Source organism: Vulpes lagopus, chromosome 1 (assembly GCF_018345385.1).
Source record: "Vulpes lagopus strain Blue_001 chromosome 1, ASM1834538v1, whole genome shotgun sequence".
Classification (NCBI taxonomy): Eukaryota; Metazoa; Chordata; class Mammalia; order Carnivora; family Canidae; genus Vulpes; species Vulpes lagopus.
Window position 1 is genome coordinate 85540254 of NC_054824.1, and position 19067 is coordinate 85559320.

General features: G+C 32.7%; 1 protein-coding gene across 24 annotated transcripts in view; it reads left to right on the top strand.

Annotated features, from left to right (window-relative positions):
• ZBTB20 (zinc finger and BTB domain containing 20) overlaps positions 1-19067 on the top strand; it is a 770327-nt gene that overhangs the window by 271958 nt on the left and 479302 nt on the right. Inside the window, exon 5 of one of the 24 annotated variants that reach the window (XM_041722422.1) lies at positions 3948-4009. The exons of the other annotated variants lie outside the window; for them this stretch is intronic. The gene's annotated coding sequence lies outside the window, so the exon portion shown is untranslated. The remainder of the gene's footprint in view (positions 1-3947; positions 4010-19067) is intronic. 24 annotated transcript variants of the gene reach the window in all.

A 19067-nucleotide genomic window follows, 5' to 3' on the forward strand; every position in this document is an offset into this window, starting at 1 on the left:
ATTCTTTTCCAGCCATGCAACTAAACAGTCTGGGTAATGAGACTACATGGTCTCTGCATGGTCTACTAAATACTTCTAGGAAGTGGAAGCCCCTTCTGGAGTTACGAGAGAAATATCACTTCTAAAATGCCTTTAAAAGTGCTCCAGCATAAACATTACACTGGAACATTTCATTAGCTTTTTGAGAACAATAAAGAAACGTGGAGCATAATAGGCTAATATGTTTAAGTGGTCTTGGTAGAACCCTACTTAACTCAGTGGGATTTTCCTGTAGCATGCAGAGGTGGAAAACCATTCCCTACATATTTATTGTGTAGGTCTGCCTCCTTCTTTATTGCATGCAGTTTATATCAAAGGGAAGTGACTTTACCTGTAATTCTAAAATGAAGAAAGTCTCAAAACACAAGTTTTAGTAAAATCAATATTTAGATATGATGATGGACAACCAGCAGTGCTAGCTTTTGGCACTGTGGCTATCTGTCAATAAAGATGAAGAGGGGCCAAGTTCAATTTCAGTATTTCCTAGCCTCATAAGACTTAAGTAGCCATCAGGGTATTAAGATTTGTGAAGCCTTTAAATTCGTGAAGAAAAAGACAAGATGTAAGCCAAACCTTATTGGTCACGAATTGCAAAAACTAATTAAATTAATAAAAATTTTCAGTTACCTAAGTCAGCAATAAAACTTTCCTGTCCAATATTTTGAACTAAGCAAAATGATAAGTTAATGAAAAAATATAAAATGGTGATTTTTATGGTTTTATTAAAATTCCAACTGATTGCACTGAATATAGTGCTGGACTTGCAGTATGATCCTTTCCAATACTCTTTATCTCTCTGAGCTTCTATTTTCTCTGTCATAAATTGGTACTCATTAGTCTTAGGAACACTGTGATCATTGTGATTTTCTTGAGCTTGTAGGGAAAAAAATGGATGTAAATTAAGCCCATAATTATAATATTTTAAGTAAGTTCAAATAGACATACATGATGACAAATTAAAAGTTTCCCTATAGGTGTTGGTTTCCTTTGTGTAGACAACTTGTCACCAAAATTTATTGAAAAGTAAGAATTCCTATTTGTGTGGCATTGAATTAATGATACAAAAAAAAGCCTCTTGACTGACAGCTCTAGTGGCTGAAGTGGCATATTTAAACCATTATGTTTGTTTGTTTCACTTACTGTCAAACTCTGTCTTAGAAATACTATCAACTGGTTATAATGATAGATGGAATCTGTCTTTCAGTTCCAGGATATGTTTTGTATCAAAGTTTTTCTTCATTGGTTTTTGGAATGTATAGGCAAAATAATACATAAACACAAATGTAAATCCCAGCTGTAATTGTTTCTCAGCATTTGGTGACATCATAAATTCCTTAAGATTTATACTCATATTGTATTGTAAATATCACTAGAACCATTCAGTAGGAGGATAAAAACTCTAAACAAAACTTGAAAAATAATGCATATGCTTCTTCTCACTATGAGGAGCGTTTCCTAGCTACCCTATTTACCCCAGTGGAATTTTACAAAAATGTTGCTGGCGCTCAAAGTTGATCTAACAAAGAATCAAGTGGGTTTAATTTAAAATTCGCCCCTAAATATGTTTGCTGGTTTTGAAATTCTGATTTTGTGCTTATGTAATACAAAAACAACTTTGGTTTAAAACAAAAATTGGCAAAAAAAATAGTAGTGCATTATTATGTGTTCTAATCACGTATGGTGTTTTGAAAAAAGGGATTCAAAATTGACAAAATTATTTCATTGCCATTGCAGTTCAAATGCATGGCTTTTCTTTCCTACAAGTTGCATAAAGTAAAAATAAAATCAACAACTATTTCTTAAATGAGTAGTCTATGAACTGATTTTTAGAATATGTAATCTAACAACCATACTATAGACAAATCTTCATTCTGTGTTTTTGTATCCTTCGACTTACAGAGTTTAGTACATTGCAGTTTATGGTCAAGTCTGTAATGTGCTTTAGCATCAATTTTAAAGTGTCTGGGGTTCTCAAAAAGTTTCCCCCAGTGATATGAATAATGCTCAGATGCTGGTGTCAATGGCTCAGCTTCCTTTGATTTTTCTTATAAGTGCTTTTCTTGGTAAAATATATAAACTTAGAAACAGAAGTTCCCTTGGCTCATATTACACTCAAGAGACAATGATGATACTAAAGTCCCTTTCATAATCAGGGCCTTTGTAGAGATTGTCCAGGTAGTCTTAGCCAAAATATCCCTCTCATTGTACTCTACTCCAGGGCAACATGTGGCGTGCCAGCTGGATGCCCTCCCTACATGCCTCAGGTGGCCACATTTCAATGGTGTCTATAGAGCACAGGCCAAATTCTCATTCTCTGTGTTAATCAGTGGGAGAATTCCCATAGAAAATGGGATGGGAGCATATTTTAGGAAAATTCAAAGAGATTATCCAGATGATTAGGCCAGGACATTGTAAATTCGGGTTTTATGTAGAATTTCTATAGCATTATCTTACTTGACCAAAGAATGCTAAAAATTTGGATATATTTAGAAATTAAAAATAATCATGCTTTTTATTCTACTGTGATTTCTCCAAAGAGATCTCTACAAAAATTTTCTTTGGATGCAATAGAAGCTCATCTTGATTCATAACATCAAAGACAACTGATGTACCTACTAATATAATTTGATTAAACTTTTTCCCATGATCTTGAAAGGATCTGAATTCTACTTATAGAAGTCTCATTATACCTCTCTTTTCAATTAAATTCTAATCAATTCTACAAACATTTAGTGTTTACTATGTACAAAGCACTGAAATAGATGCTGTGAATAATTCTATGTATGATACTTTATGATATGTGACATATTTTCACATTCATTATCTTATTTGGTAAAGATTCTCCTTATAATTATTATTTATTTAAATTGCCTAGGTGATGCTGTATTTGAATTTAGCGTAGAGTTTTGTTTTTTGGGTGAGTCCAGAGACCATTCTAGAAATACATTTAGTTTCCCTTGAATGAAAGATAAAGATGCATCATTACATTATTATATTAAATTGAATTGGGTTGGAAACAGTGGTATTTCCTGAGATTTTCTGTAGGTTTTATATGTCATTAGGCTCAGTCTAAAGTGCATTTTTAATGACCTAATTGAAAAGGTTTGTGAACGTGTTTCCAAAAATAATTTATTTACAATTTTAAGGCAATATTGATTTATTGCATTTCCTATAATGTCTTTTTTAAGATAAGAAATTGATTTCTCCAGAAACTACTCATATTTAGAATTATGTCAAATTCTACTGTTCAACCATGAAGACTGTAAGTGCAATACAACTTCTAAAGAATAGATCTGAAAGCTATTATTCTCCATTTAGCATGTACACTATTCTCTAATATTGTTGCATCTAATGCCTATTGAAATGTTCTATTTCTCTATTAATATTACATTATAAAGTCTTATTTCTACATATTCCTGAGATTTTTTCAAGTAATTTTCTCAAACCTACTTTATAAATACTTTAAAACAACCTTAGTTTTATTTTTATTTGTCTTACTTCTCTTATCCATAGTGTTGAAATGGAATTTATCGTTTCGCATTTTTAATATTTCCAAAAAATTTAAAGGGAAATCATCTTCATTTTAAGCACTGATCATATCATTCTTTTCACAAACCCCAAACTCAAAAACTGGGAGGAACATCTTTATTTGCTTTATTTCTAATATCAAATGTGCAAAAAGGCACTCTCCAGGTAACTTTCAGTTATGTCACCCTGGGTGTTTGGCCAGAGGGCAGTCATGTTGACCCCATCTGCAAAGTCTGGCTAAACTAGAATCTTGGACTATTAGAATCCCATTCATCAAGGTCCACATAAAGTAAGGTAGGTGGGAAGCAGGAGGACAGATGGTAGGGTCGGCAGCAAGGAACTTGTTTGTTGACATTGATATAGACCCTTCTTCTTGCCAGAGTGACTCCATGGACTTGTTTTGGCATGGAAGACTAGGCCAGAGCTATCATCTTAATAGAAGGTGAGCTGCAGGCAAACTGGAGAGATCCATGCACAGTAGGTGTTTAGGGTTGGCTTAGATTTTGTCTATCAGCTTGACTGTCATACATACTTGATTGATGTGCAGTGGGGCTTGAAAGTGCTGCATTGATGTTGAGGACTGTGTCATAAGGTTCCTGATATGGTGCACATGTCTGAATGGAGTTGGACATTGACTATCCTTGCCTATGCCAAGCAACACCAGACTTGAGTGCATTATTCTGCAGTTGAGTAGCAGATGGTGAGTGCAGACGTTTGGAGGGGGTGTGCCTTCAAACACAATATGGAGCCAGCAAACTTACTTAGAAGGTTACTGCATGTCTTGACTTTGGCAGCTATTTTTTAAGCACTGATGAAAAATCCAACTCCCATCCATTGTTACTCTCCGAATATTCAGCATGGTTGGTGTTCCAGGCAAAGGAGATGTGAAAATCAAATGCACTGTTCACTGTGTTGGTCACAGTTGGTTGAAGGTGACTCCTTGATGTTGGCTAAATGGGCTAAATAAACATTCTCAGACTGAATATTACTGAACTTGGTACCAAAATAGTTATTAACAAAATAGGAAAACTTCATCTAGAAGTGGTCAGAGAAAGAGCCTTCAAAGCACTGGAAGAACACTGAGGTCAAATATGGTACTTAAGAGTGACTTTATTTTCTTTGGTTTTTAATTCAGGGAAAGTATTATGTTCTTTGGAAATAAAAATAAGAAAATCAAATATCTCAATAAAGGTTCCTTATACACAGAATTATGGAGATCCACAGATGAATGAGCACAGTAATTCCATATGTATAGGAAAAGTAGTTTTTATTGGTGTTTGATTTTTTCCCCTGAGTGGGTTCTGACTGAATACATATAAATTCATTTTAGGTTTAAAATAAAGGTTTTTTTTTCTTTCAGATTAAAAGGTAAAGTATGCTCATCGCATATAATTATGGAAATAGAAAAAATATATAGCGCATAAATTTAAATCAGGTATGAATAATTCTAAGATTTTACTCAGCTTCCTTCCAATTTTTTTGTACATTTCTAAGTGGATGTGTGTGTGTGTATTTTTAAGTAAGAATTTGGATCATATAGTCTTCATTCTACTTTTCTCAATTAGTATTAATTATAATATTAGTTCTCAGAGTCATAAAATACTCATTTTTAATGGTTGTATAATATTATACCTTATTTATGTACCAAAAAATATTAAACATCTCCATATTTGATATATAGGTTATTTTCCACCAGTATCTCTACTGAGGACCATTCTTATATGTGCACTTTTATCTACATCCTGAATTATGTTTTAGCATAGCTTTTAGAAGGTTGATTTCTGAGTAGAGGATGTAAACTTCTCAAGGTTCTCTTGTCAACAGCTCCCAAACTGTATGTGAGAGTGCTTTTCTAAGTACAATCTTACCCACTTTAAATAGTATTATTTTATAAATATTTGCTAATTTAGCAGGCAACAAAAACCTGGCTTATTTTGTTTTACTTTGCATCAATTTGATTAATATGGAACTGGAATGTCTTTCATATGCTTATTTCCCATTTTTTTCTTCTTTCTATGAATAGTTTGCTTATGTTCTTTACTCATGTTGTCTTGATGATTAGTAAGATTTTTTAAATGTTAAATCATTACTTTTGTCAAATGTGATGCAATTAAAAAATGTAATGCAATTCTCCCAGTTTTAATATACCTTATAATAGTTTTCATTGTTGTTGATGTGAGAAAGTGTCAAGTACTTTTTTAAAAGACTTATTTATTTATTTGAGAGAGAGAGAGAGAGAGACAGCATACTAGCGCACTGCCAGAAGGGGCAGCAGGAGAGGGAGATGGAGCCCCAAGCACACTCCACACTGAATGAGGAGCCTGACACTGGGTTCTATCTCATGACCCAGAGATCACGAGCCTAAGTTCACGACCTGAGCCAAAAGTGAGAGTAGGATGTTCAACAAACTGCACCCTGAAAATGTTAAGTATTTGTATACTCAATCCTATTGTATTTTTTCCCTATGACTATAGCCTTTGCTTTTATCTTCTTTTTTATCAGCTTGAAATCTGATAAAAATTCACCATTTTTCTAGTATCATCCTGGCTTTATTTTGTATTTTTAACTCTATTCCTTCCAGAATTTATTTTAGCTTAAGGTATGTGGTAAGCATTTTGATTTTGTTCCTAAAACTGAATCAGTTGTCCCAACACCATTTCTTCATTGGTGCCATCCTTATTACTTACTAATATTTATCAACATTAGGATCTATTTTTTAATTATCTGTTCTTTCACTGGTTTCATACAGTTTCCATTAGAGCTTCACAGGAAGTTTACACATCTGTTAAGTCAAGTCCTTCCTTATTCTTCTTTTTTCTTTTTTTTTCTGTTTTTCAAAAATACTTTGACTGTTGTCACCTACTTATTCTTCAAGATTAGTTTACCTCATTCGGTCACCAAAATGTCCCATTGTAATTTTTATTGGAATTTTATTAAACCTATAAATTAGTATCAGTTATCTTTGTGATATTCAGTCTTCACACGCAGAACCATTATATGTTTCTATTTCTATAATGTTTACAACTAAATAGTGTCTTTCTGTTCATAAAAGTCCTGAAATTCTTTATTATATTTTTTTATTTTTAAATTTTTTTCTTTATTATATTTAAGTATAGGCATGCTGTGTTCTTGTTATTGTCCTTAACTGTGTATATTCCATTTTCTAATTGTTCAGTAGAAAAGCCATATCTTTTTTGTAATACTTTTATTATGATTTGATTACATAAATTTTAAAATGATTACCACAATAGGTTCAACTGACATCCGTCTTCTCACATACATACAATAAAAGGAAGGAAAACGCAAAAAAAGAATTTTTTTCTTTGTAATGACAATTCTTAGGATTTATTCTTTTAACAACATGCCAATACATTATATAGCAGTGTATGATATTTATTATCTAGCTACTTTATTCAACTTTCTTAATAATTTTAGTAATTTTTTACATTCTCTTAAGTTTTTAAGGTCATTGAATTATCTGTGAACAATGATGACTTTATCTTCTTTTTTTCCTTCATATTTCTGTTTAATGTCCTACTCTATTGACTAGAATTTCCAAAACAGCTAAGTAACCATGAAGAAAGAAGGTATCCTTTTTCTTGATTATGTGGTAATGTCTCTAGTTTGTTTGATTGTTTTTTAATAGTTTTAAGATGGATGTTTGTTGTTGATTCAAGACATATTCTTTGTCATATTGGATTAAAATACTATTTCTAACACTTTCTTAGTTTATTAAGAATGAGTGTTGAAGTACATTACATGCCTTTTGGGATAAATATTTTAAAAATCTAACTAATGGACATAGACCTTTATTGTGATGTGCTTTTCAATTCAGATCAGTTCTAACACACATTTATTCAGTACTTACTATGTGCCAGAAATTGTTTGCTGGGCATTGGAATTCAGATGCATATTCCTTTTCTTTAAAAACATAGGATTATTCAGAACATGATAATTCAGCAAGGGATTTATAGTAATTGATTTCCCATTATTAAATTGCCCTGCATTACTAGAAAAACATTACATTTGGTATTTTATGAAGAACACTTTGAAGGCTTTTATAACCTAATTGTATACCATGTCAAAATGTGGATTTTAAAAATAGCTAAAAATAAAATTATTATTTACAGTCAAACTTACAGGTTTTTATATCTGAAGTAATAGTGTTCAGATTCTAATAAAGACCATCTATAAAATTTGATAATGTCTCAGAAAATTCATAGATCTCTATATTATAGTTTTTTTTACATTCTATATTATCAGAAAATTGGAATTTACTATCATATTTTATCACTTCTTATACCATATGACAGAAATGGTATGAGATATTGTGACCCATCACTTTCATGATGCCAACATTGTGTTTTCATTTGTCTGGGAGTCTTCTGCATTATCTGTGGGATTTAAGTATGCACTTACATTGATTTATTTTCAATTGAAGGGTTTTTTGTATTAATTCTCTTGCTTCAGTGTAGGTTAGCATAATATATCTAGGTTATTAGATATATTATGTTTTATATATACTATAATACTATAGTTTTATAATTTATTTTATTTTTCAGAATTCTTTATTTTGTTATTTTGTATAATATGCATGAATATCGAATATTTTAAAACTATACCCTTTTAACCTGATTCTTTATATTTCACTCAAATCAAAACAGCAAATATTGATCAAGAATCAATTTTCTAGTTAGCATCATGCTAGTTGTTATGAATTATACAGAAAAATGTAAATCACATACTGTCAGGAACTTACTTCCTGGTTGGTAGATAAGGTACAAACAAGGAAAAAGTGAAAAAACAACACATCCTAATGAAATATCTATTTTTATAGTAGCTAATATAAATATAGTCATATTCTTGTTCTATATTTAAGCAAATGTATTAGAATTCACAACATACCTTTTGTATATTGACCTCACCCTGGCTTCTTGCTTTTCCTATCTTATTGTCCTTTTACAATTATTTCTTCACTTGCTGCTTAAAAATTGTATTTATTTTGCAAGATTTTTAAAAGTGTCTTTGGAACAACACCAGATAGACAAATGTCATGCACATTAATTTCTGAAATATTACCAGTGATAATTTGTCTCACACAAAGGTGACCCTGCTCAGCATTTGGAAATAAGAGTAGTGCAGGCTACTATAATTGTAAACTGGAAAAGCATTGCTTTCTGAATCTCTTATTTCATTAAAAAACTTGCCCTGATTTTTAGAACCATTCACAAAAGAATTAACATGTAAAGTAGGAGAAATCCAAATGCTAACATGAAGTTAGCATCTCTACTAAATGGGAATTTTAGCAGTAATCTTTAGTATATTAAGGAAGTAGAGTCCTATCCTTTGGACTTTGATGAGATTTTTCTATCACGGGGACATCTATTTTAAATTTTATCATTTGATCTATGTTTAAGTTAACCTGAAAATGTTATCGTATTTTGGAAAATTTATATCCCTCTCAATTTTTTAATGCCTGCATTGCATGATGTTTGTCACAGACCACAATACCTATCCCTGTGGAACTGTTATCCTATCTAATTGAGAAGTAATACTATTGATTAAGTAATACTTACAGCTTCCAAACTTCAAGGCATTTTTTCAGCCACCATTCTCCCTAACCTCACTGGGAGCTTCCTGTGTGGTATCATTCATCTGAGGTCTTATTAAAATGTAAATAAATTACACCCAGCACACTTCCTCTATTTGCCCAGCTTGTTACTATATCGAAACAACTGTCTTAATGAAACACATATTGATGTATTGTGTATTTCCGTGCTAAACCAAAGTGAGAAGGAAGTTATGTGAATATATAATAGAACCCACTTCATAACAGTTTTTGTTAAAGCATTTTATGAATTGGAGATAATCTGAGCCATGGGAGATGATGTAATTCTACATGACAGAGTTTACAGAAAGAGGATAGCTCCTCAGATAGAATTGGATTAGACTCCTGAGATATATGCTTTTGGGCTTTTATAGTGCTTTACCTTTATAAGCATAGCCAACTCTCAGTTTTCCATACTAATATTATAGTATTGTGGTAATTATAGTAAAAACAAAAATAAAGAAACAACTTTATTATCTAAGGTAGTTTTTCTTTGGCCTATATATACAGTATTTGACATTTTGACATCAAATTTGCCCATTTATTTTTGTTTTTCATGGGTTAAGGAAGCTATTTCTAACATCCATATTATGGAATGGAAATGATCTAACACTTGTATAATGTCATACTTTGTTATATGTAACAGATATTCTCCATAGGGCATGATTGGATAAAACCTGACTCATGTAATAATGAGCAATAATAATAGTAAATAATAATAATAGGCATATGAAATACAGTAGTACTTGGTTAATTGCTAAATTTGTTTGTAGAAAATAATTATTATTGCTTGAGTACATACCAAATAGTGGGAATAAGAGGCAACTGAGTGATATGCAGGAGAAAAAGAAGAAGCCAAACTGGGATTAAAACTTGTCATGTTTGAATGAAATGCTGACATCCCAGTAGTAATTGATTGTCTCTGTGATCAGACTTTCTGGTGTTTGTAATTTCTTTCTTATACTTTCCTGTATTTTCCTTTTTTTTTCTTTATCCATTGGGCATATGTTAATTTTGTAGTCAGAAAAAGTTAATGTAAAAATGTGTTAGGTGTTATGTGTTATCCCCATTTGCAAATAATTCGTTGAGTGAACTGTATAAAGTCTCCCAGGGAGAGTGGAAGCCACGAGCTAAATTTAAAGGCAAAGTACTCCATTACACAAATAATCTGTTGTCTCAGAATGTATTGAAGTTTTGTTATCACTTCTCATTGTCTGAAAATTCCAAACTGGAGACAACTTAATTAGGGAAATAGTAATAATATGAATAACATTAGGTTCTGCACCCATTTTTTTACTTCATTTAGGAAGAAGAGCTTCACTATGTTGAGAATATGATCTATGTTGTTGTCATCTATGGCAAGAGTGTTCGAAGCATCCTTTTTCTCCTGCCCTGTTTCAAAATCAGTCTCCCTGAGGAAAACTGTATATGTAATTAGCATCTCGTTTAGCCCAAGTCATGGAGACTCAAGTTCATGTAGTGAGGGCATTAGTACTAGGAGGCTTACCTGAATATTTATGTAGCATATAGCAGTTAGAGAGCCAGCTAAATATTAGTGGAATTAATTATATTTTGTTAGAAATATGTTATACTGGGCCTCTGTTACTTTCAGAGAGGGTTAGTACAATTTAGAAAAATGTGACCTCTTCCAGGACCTTTGTGCAAATTATAAAAATAACTTGCTCCAACTGATGGAGCTTGGGCCAAGGAGCATGGCTTCTAGAGTGGAACACACACCTAGATTGGGTGCTCTTGTACAGGGTACAACCTGCACACTCAGTCATGGCTGCCCTATGTTATATGCTTTATAAATGATTTGAAAATAGTTGCTGTTGCTTTATAGGTTCCAAACTGTTCTCTTGCACAGCAAACCAAGAATCACCTTCAGGTAGCTTAGCAAAAAGATGCTTATCTAAGCTTGAAGTTAGTCTGGGACCCTGATGATACAAATCTATTGCTTTGCTTCAGACATCTGATTTGAATAGCACTGAGGGTGGAAGGAAATGAAATAAAGTCACCATAAAATCATAGATGAGTTTTTCAAGTCTGACTCCTGGAAGATCTAGGTTATATTTTGAAATGGCATCTAAAATTTTGGGCTATCTTACTGTAACTTCAGATGGCTTGATATACAAAAGGGTAGATAAAAAGAGATATAAATGGACATCTCCTTGTTCTGAAAAGAATGAAAGGTGGTTTAAAAGGATACATAGACATATGTTATAAATACACATATGTATATGAAAGTAAATATAAATAAAGTATATGATATAAATGAAGTAATTGTAAACTGAAAACATAAGGGAAAAACATAAGAATTAGACCTGTATATTAAAAGAAGACCTATATATTAAAAGCCATTCTGTAAAGAATCTTATATACATTTACAAACTGGACTTTTGACCGTTTGTTTTAAAGAAATACATTCAGACTAGAAAGAACTATCTTCCTCTGATACTCTTCAGTATATAAAGAGGTCACTGTATTATACCATGAATACCATGATCAATGTTCACTTTTATGAGAAACAAAGAATATTTTGTAGGTATACCTCTATTATAGCCCTCAATTTAGATTGATAACATCTCAGTGATGTGCAATTTGGTATCCTCACTCTTATAAGATACAGACCAGGTAGGTGACACTCCATTCTGATATAATTCAAAGGAAGATTCTAGAATATATCTAGATCTAACCTCCAATGGAAGAACTGCAATTTTTTAATAGATATTGTTTTTCTAGGTTATGCCTCTAATTGTTATTAGATAATATGAATTCTAGTTGTATTACTGGAAAAAAAGCTATTTTCGTTAATTAATAGCAGAAACAGTAATCAAGTTAGGGATTGAGTTGAAATTCTCTTATAGAAATTGCAAAGCCTCGCCAAAACAGTCAAAAAAATGTCCACCCCACTTTACCTGAGAAATTAGCTGGAGAGTGTGATTTCATAGGACCCCAAAAATCTCTTTAAACCTTTATTTTCTTCTTCTTTTTTTTAAAGATTTTATTTACTTATGAGAAAGAGAGAGAGAGAGAGAGAGAGAGAGAGAGAGGCAGAGACACAGCAAAGGGAGAAACAGGCTCCATGCAGGGAGCCGGATGTGGGCCTCAATTCCGGGACTCCAGGATCAGGTCCCGGCCGGGCAGATTTACGCAGGCACTAAACTGCTGAGCCACCCAGGCATCCCTAAACTTTTTTTTTCATTCTGCTGTAATATGCAAACAACTGGGAGATGGAGGCTCCAATTTCTTCTTTGCTATAGCGTGGATATTGCCTAATTCTCATACTACAAGGTGAGGGAATTTTATCACATACTCCATCACCAAACTTTCTTGTGTCCTTAAGCAATTTGTGTGATGTTCCATGCTTTATTTTATGGATTAGATGTCTTGTTTGCCAAAGAGAAGTAGTAATATTTACTGTTACAGGTTCCTGGGTTAAAGGTGAATTATTATGACATTTTTTTGTGTGAGATAAAGTCTGGCGAATACTTTGATTTCTTTGACACTTTGTAAATGTGAAGGATTAATGTTGATCCAAAAACATCAGTAAGATATTCAAAGTTGATGCATCCTACATTCTGAATTTTTACAGCACAAAGTTTGCTGATTTCCCCATTCCTTTCAGTCTCTATGAAGAAAAAAAAAAGTTTTGAAAATCCTGGAAGCAGATACTACATGTTTATCTCATTTTATGTGATGAGTGATTTTGTAAATCTATTCATAATTTAAATGCTCTAGGAGAATCTATTCTCAAGGGAATTTTATTGTGGATCATTATGTAAAGCAAAAATCATTTTTAGAGTGCATATTACTCCCTATTTCAACATGGGAACTTTCTGATTTGTAAGAGTTAGTTAAGTGCCCAGAGAAGCATATCCCTTTAGTATGTTCCTGAGGAAATATAGCCACAAAACTGTGAGGGAATAAGTTGGAAAATACTACCTTGATTCATTTAAGTATTTGGACCTCTTTAGGGAGATTCCTTAGCTACTGTTTGGTATAAGAGTAAGTCTAGATGACATGTTCTCCACAATTGCTTGGAATGGGTTTATTCTAGCTCAGTCCAGCTCCAATTTTTTGGCAACTCATTATGAACCATGAAATGCTAGCTCTTCTCATTGTGTGGTTTCTGTCAGCATTGTAAGGACATGCAGAATTCTTTATCTCCTGTTAGGGAAGTATTGTACCCTCAGACTCGCCTTCCATCCATGTCCTAGTCCTCTTGATTGGCAGAAATTCCTAATCTCTAGAACTCTTAGACTTTTTTTAGAGATGTAGTGGAACAGGCAGTTGAGGATTTCCTATTTACATGTAACCATCATGGAAACCTTCATTCAATGGCACTTGGACTTCCCCACCCACCCATATACACACCCCTGTAGCTGGGCCTCCAAATCTTGTATTACATGAAATATAATTAGGCAATAGTTATTTACTGAAGAAATATCACAAGTGTTTTATACTCATTATATAAAAAGAGTTCATAAATTATATCACCCAAACTAGATACTTCTGAGAGTAAAAGGAGCCATATTAAGAATTATGGTAAGACAACAGGGATAAATAAGGTCGGGTTTTTAGCCAGACTACATCCACCACTTAACCCTTCCCAAACTCCATTGGCACAATAGATCTTTTGTGGCAGGCTAAGCCATGAAAACTCACAACTTTCTGCTGAAAGGGGCTGACTCAATGGAGCAGAACATGAAAAATCACATGCCCCTAGGTGTCACAAACAGTAGCAGTCTCAGTGGTAAACAAATAGAGAGGATAAACATTACAGTAGCCTGAAGTTGCAATTCAGGTTGGGGCAGGCAATAGACTGGTAAATTGCCAGAAGTGTAACAAGGAAAATTGGAAAAGGAGGCTGCTGTAGTAGGCATTAATATTAACATATCCCTGGTGGTTTGAAGTCTACACATATTCTAGGAATAAGTGGCCAGAGAGGGTCCAAGATATCCACATACCCAAGGCTGAACCTAAGACCTTCTGCAAAGAGGAGATATGAGCGATCCCAGTACAAAGTAAGAGCCAAGGAAGACATGTTAAATGCCTGAACATTGAATGCATTTCCAACCCATACACATACGTCAGCAAAAGATGTTAGTTTATTGCCCTCAGAGTCTTTGAATCCAACTCCAGACCAATCATTAGATGTGAACTGCAAACTGTGCTGACATAGGGGCAAGGCTTAGCTAAAAAAATGAAAATAGGAATTATAAAAACTGACCATAGACATCAGCAGCTGCACAACATGAAGGAGATAGACCCCACAGAATTAGATTGGTAAATCACTAAACAAATAAATAACAATAACAACAACAATCTTCTGGAGGGAAAAATCCAAAGCCAGAGTTGCTATAATATATTATATAAAATGTCAACTTGCAAGAAAGAAATCATAACACATATAAAGAAACAGGAGTGTAACCAATACCCAGTTATGAAAGCAGTCAGTAGAAACTGTCCCTAGGTTGGAGGAGGGAGAGCAGATATCAAATTTAGCAAAGACTTGAAAGCAACTGTTAAAAATATATTCAAATAGGGATCCCTGGGTGGCGCAGCGGTTTGGTGCCTGCCTTTGGCCCAGGGCGCGATCCTGGAGACTCGGGATCGAATCCCACGTCAGGCTCCCAGTGCATGGAGCCTGCTTCTCCCTCTGCCTGTGTTTCTGCCTCTCTCTCTCTCTCTCACTGTGTGCCTATCATAAATTAAAAAAATATATATATATATTCAAATAACTAAAGGAAACTATGTTAAGTAATTAAAATGTTAATATAATTACTTTTAAAATAAAGAATATCAATATAAAGAGAGAACTTTTTTTTAAAGAAACAAAAATTCTGGATTTTACAAGCTCAATAACTAAAATGAAGAATATTCTAAGGGACTCAACAATAGATCTAAGATGGCAGAAGAAAGAATCCGTGAACTTCAAGATAAATCAGTAGAAATTATCTAATCTGAAAAACATGAAAAAAAAGGAAGAAAATAAACAGAGCTTCAGAAACCTGAGATACCATCTAGCATACTAACACATGTGTAACAGAAGGAGAAGAAAGAAGAAGATAAAGGACAGAAAATGATATTTGAAGTAATAATGGCCCCAAACTTGCCAAATGTGACGAATAGCATTAATCTACACATCTGAGAAGTTGAACAAACTCCAAGTGTGAAAAATGCAAAAGGATCCATATATTGACACATTCTAGTCAAACTTTGAAAGCCAAAGAAAAAGAGAAATTCTTGAAAGCACTAAAAGAAGAAAGACTCATTCAATATAGGAAACAACACTCTGATTAACAATGTAACCATCATCATCATTGATGATGACTTCTCATCAGAGAAGTCTCTGACTTCTCATCAGAAACATTGACTCCTCATCAGAAACAATTAAAACTAAAGGCAAAGGAACAACACACTCAAAGTGCTGAAGGAAAAAAGATTTTTAAAGTAACCATCAAGAATTTTATACTCAGCAAAACTGTTCTTCAAAAATAAAGATAAAAGAAAGATATTCCAAGATAAACAAAGACTGAGGCAAATTGTTGCTAATAGACCTTGTAAGAAATACTAAAGGAAATCGTTTAGGTTGAAAGGAAATGGCAGCAGTAACTAAAATCCACATGAAGCAATACATTGCATTATAATATTAAGTTGATAAATATAAATATGGCATAAATATATAACAAAATGCAATTGAAGAAGAAGGAAGAAAATTATAAAGGTTAGGCCAGAAATCAGTGAAATAAAAAACAATAAAATGGTAGAGAAAAATCAGTGAAAACAAGAGTTGATTCTTTGCAAAGACCAATAAAATTGACAGACATGTAGCTAGAATGACTAATGAAAAAGTAGAGAAGATAATAGATTACTGAACTCAGGAATAAAAGCTGAACACCACTACCAACTCCATAGAAATTAAAAAGATTAAAAGGTAAAACTATGAACAAATATATTCCTAAGACAACTTTGGTGAAATTATCTAGCTGCTGGAAATGCACAAATTACTGAAACCAATTCAAAAAGAAATAGGAAATCTGAATAGATCTATAATAGCAAAGAGATGAAATTATTAATTAAGTCATCTCACAAAGAAAATCTGGATGAAGATAACTTCACTGCATCCTATCCATTATTTAAAGAGAAACAATACCAATATTTCACAAACTTTTTCAGAAAATAGAAGGAAGAGGAACATTTTTTAAGTTCATTTTATGACAATAATATTATGCTGAGACCAAAGCCAAACAACCATGTCATAAGAAACCATTAGCCCTCATGAATATAGACACCAAAGTCCTCAACAAAATATTCACAATTCAAATACAGCAATTTGTAAATGTACTATACATCCTGCCCAAGTAGAATTTATCCTAAGGATGCAAGTTTGGTTGAACATTCAGTAATTAATAAATTAATTGATTAATTAATGTAATATATCATATTAATAGAATAGAGGATAGAACCCTGTGACTATTGCAATACACAAATGTATTTGAGAAAATCCACCATCCATGACAAACACTTTCAATAAACTAGGACTTGAAGAGAACTTTTGTAACCTGACAAAGGGCACCTATGCAAAATCTACAACTAACATCACACTTAATGATGAGAGACTAACTGGTTTAACCCTAAGAACAAGGAGGGTTCTCACCTCTTCTATTCAACATTGTACTAGGGTTTCTGTTGAAAGAAAGAAAGAAAGAAAGAAAGAAAGAAAGAAAGAAAGAAAGAAAGAAAAAGAAAGAAAGAAAGAAAAAGAAAAGGAGAGGGGGGAAAATAAACATAACAGAAAAGAAAGAAACCAAAGGCATCCAGATTAGAAAGTAAAAAGTTAACACTTTTTATTTGCAGAAAATGAATTATGTAGAAAAGCTTAAGGACTACCTTTATGCACACAAATAAATGAGCTCAGCATGTTTACAAATTATATTTTATTTTGTAATTATATAGAATTTATATTATAGTACAAAATATGATATATATTATTTTATAATTATACAAAAATCAATTGTATTTCTATATACTACCAGTAAGCAATGAAATTTTTTAAAGTAATTCTATTCACAATAGCATCAGAAAGAATAAAGGCATTTTTGTAGAAATTGACAAGCTGATCCCAAAATTTATATGTAAATGCAAAGGACCCAGAACAGTGAAAATAATTCTGAAAAGGAAAACAAAGTTAGATGACCTATGCTCATGGTTTTAAAACTTACTATAAAAATGATAGTAAGGAAGGGTATAGTACTGACAGATAAATCAATAGAATGTAGTTGTAAATTCAGAAAATTAGCCTTTATATTTTTGGTGAGTTGATTTTGACAAAGGTACTGAAGCAATTTGTTGGGGTCAGGGATACTTTTGTTGTTGTTGTTTTAAATGAATAGTGTTAGAACAATTGGTGCTAGGACTATATGAAATATAAATGAATATCCATGGTGCTAGAACTATATGAAAAAAGGCTTTATATCTTTATCTCACATCATACACAAAGATTAATTCAAAATGGATCATGGACCTAAATGTGAGAGCTAAAACTATATAACTTCTATAAGGAAACAGGAGAAAATCTTCATGACCTTGAGATAGATAGGGTTCTTAGATATGGCACCAAAACATGACACAAAAAATTAAAAAACTCCAAATTGATAATATGGAGTTCAATAAAATTAACTTTAATACTTCAAAAGATATCACTAATGAAATGAAAAGAGTGGGAGAAAATTTTTTAGATTTTATGTATTTTTAGAGAGGGAACATGAGCAGGGGGAGGGGCAGAGGGAGAGGAAGAGGGAGAGAAGCAGATTCTCCACTGAGCAGAAAGCCCAATGTGGGGCTCGATGGGTCATTTAACCCACTATACCACCCAGACACCCCTGCAAGATTTATTATTTGCAAATATATATCTGATCTTTGTCCTCATAATATATAAAGAATTCTTCAATAATAAAAAGATAAGCAACCCCATTAAAAATTGGGCAGCATGTTTGAATAAATATTTCACCAAAGATGATATAAGATTCATGAATAAGAATATGAGAAGATGCTCAATATCATTAATCCTTAGAAAAAAAGTATATTAAAACCACAGAGATGCTGCTTTATGCTAGCTAAATGCAGTAATAATAGGCATGCAATAACAAGTATTAGTGAAGATGCTAAGAAATTGGAACCCTCATAGCTAGTTGAAATTTAAAATGGTACAGCCAAAAAAAGAAATAAATAAAAATAAAATGGTATAGCCACTTTAGAAAATGGCTTAGCAGTTCTTAAAAGTTAAAATAAACTCCATTCAGTGTGAAGTCTGCTTGGGATTCTCTCCCTCTCTGCCCCCAACCTCTCTAAAAATAAATAAATAAATAAATCTTTTAAAAAATATATTTTTAAAAAGTTAAAATAAACTTACCTTTATGACCCAGAAATTTCACTTCTAGATATCTACTCAAGAGAAATGCAAACATGTGTTCCCACATAGACTTCTATATATGTCAATGTTCAGAGCAGAATTTTTCATAATAATCAAAAACTAAAAACAATCTACATGTTCACCAACTGATGAATGGATAAACAAAATGTGGTACATCCACACAATGGAATACTATTTGTCAATAAAAGGGAACAGGCTATTGCTACATACCACAACATCGATGAATCTGGAAAACATTATGATAAGCCATATGCATGATGATAGATATTGTATGATTGCAAATATATGAAGTGTCCAGACAAGGTAAATGTTTAGTGACGGAAAGCGGATTAGTTATTGTTTGGGCCTGGGGGTAAGAATGGGTTGATTAAGGACATGAAAGGTCATTCTGGAGTGACAAAGAATGTTCTAAAACTGAGCTATGGTGATGACCACTCTAAATTTATTTAAAGT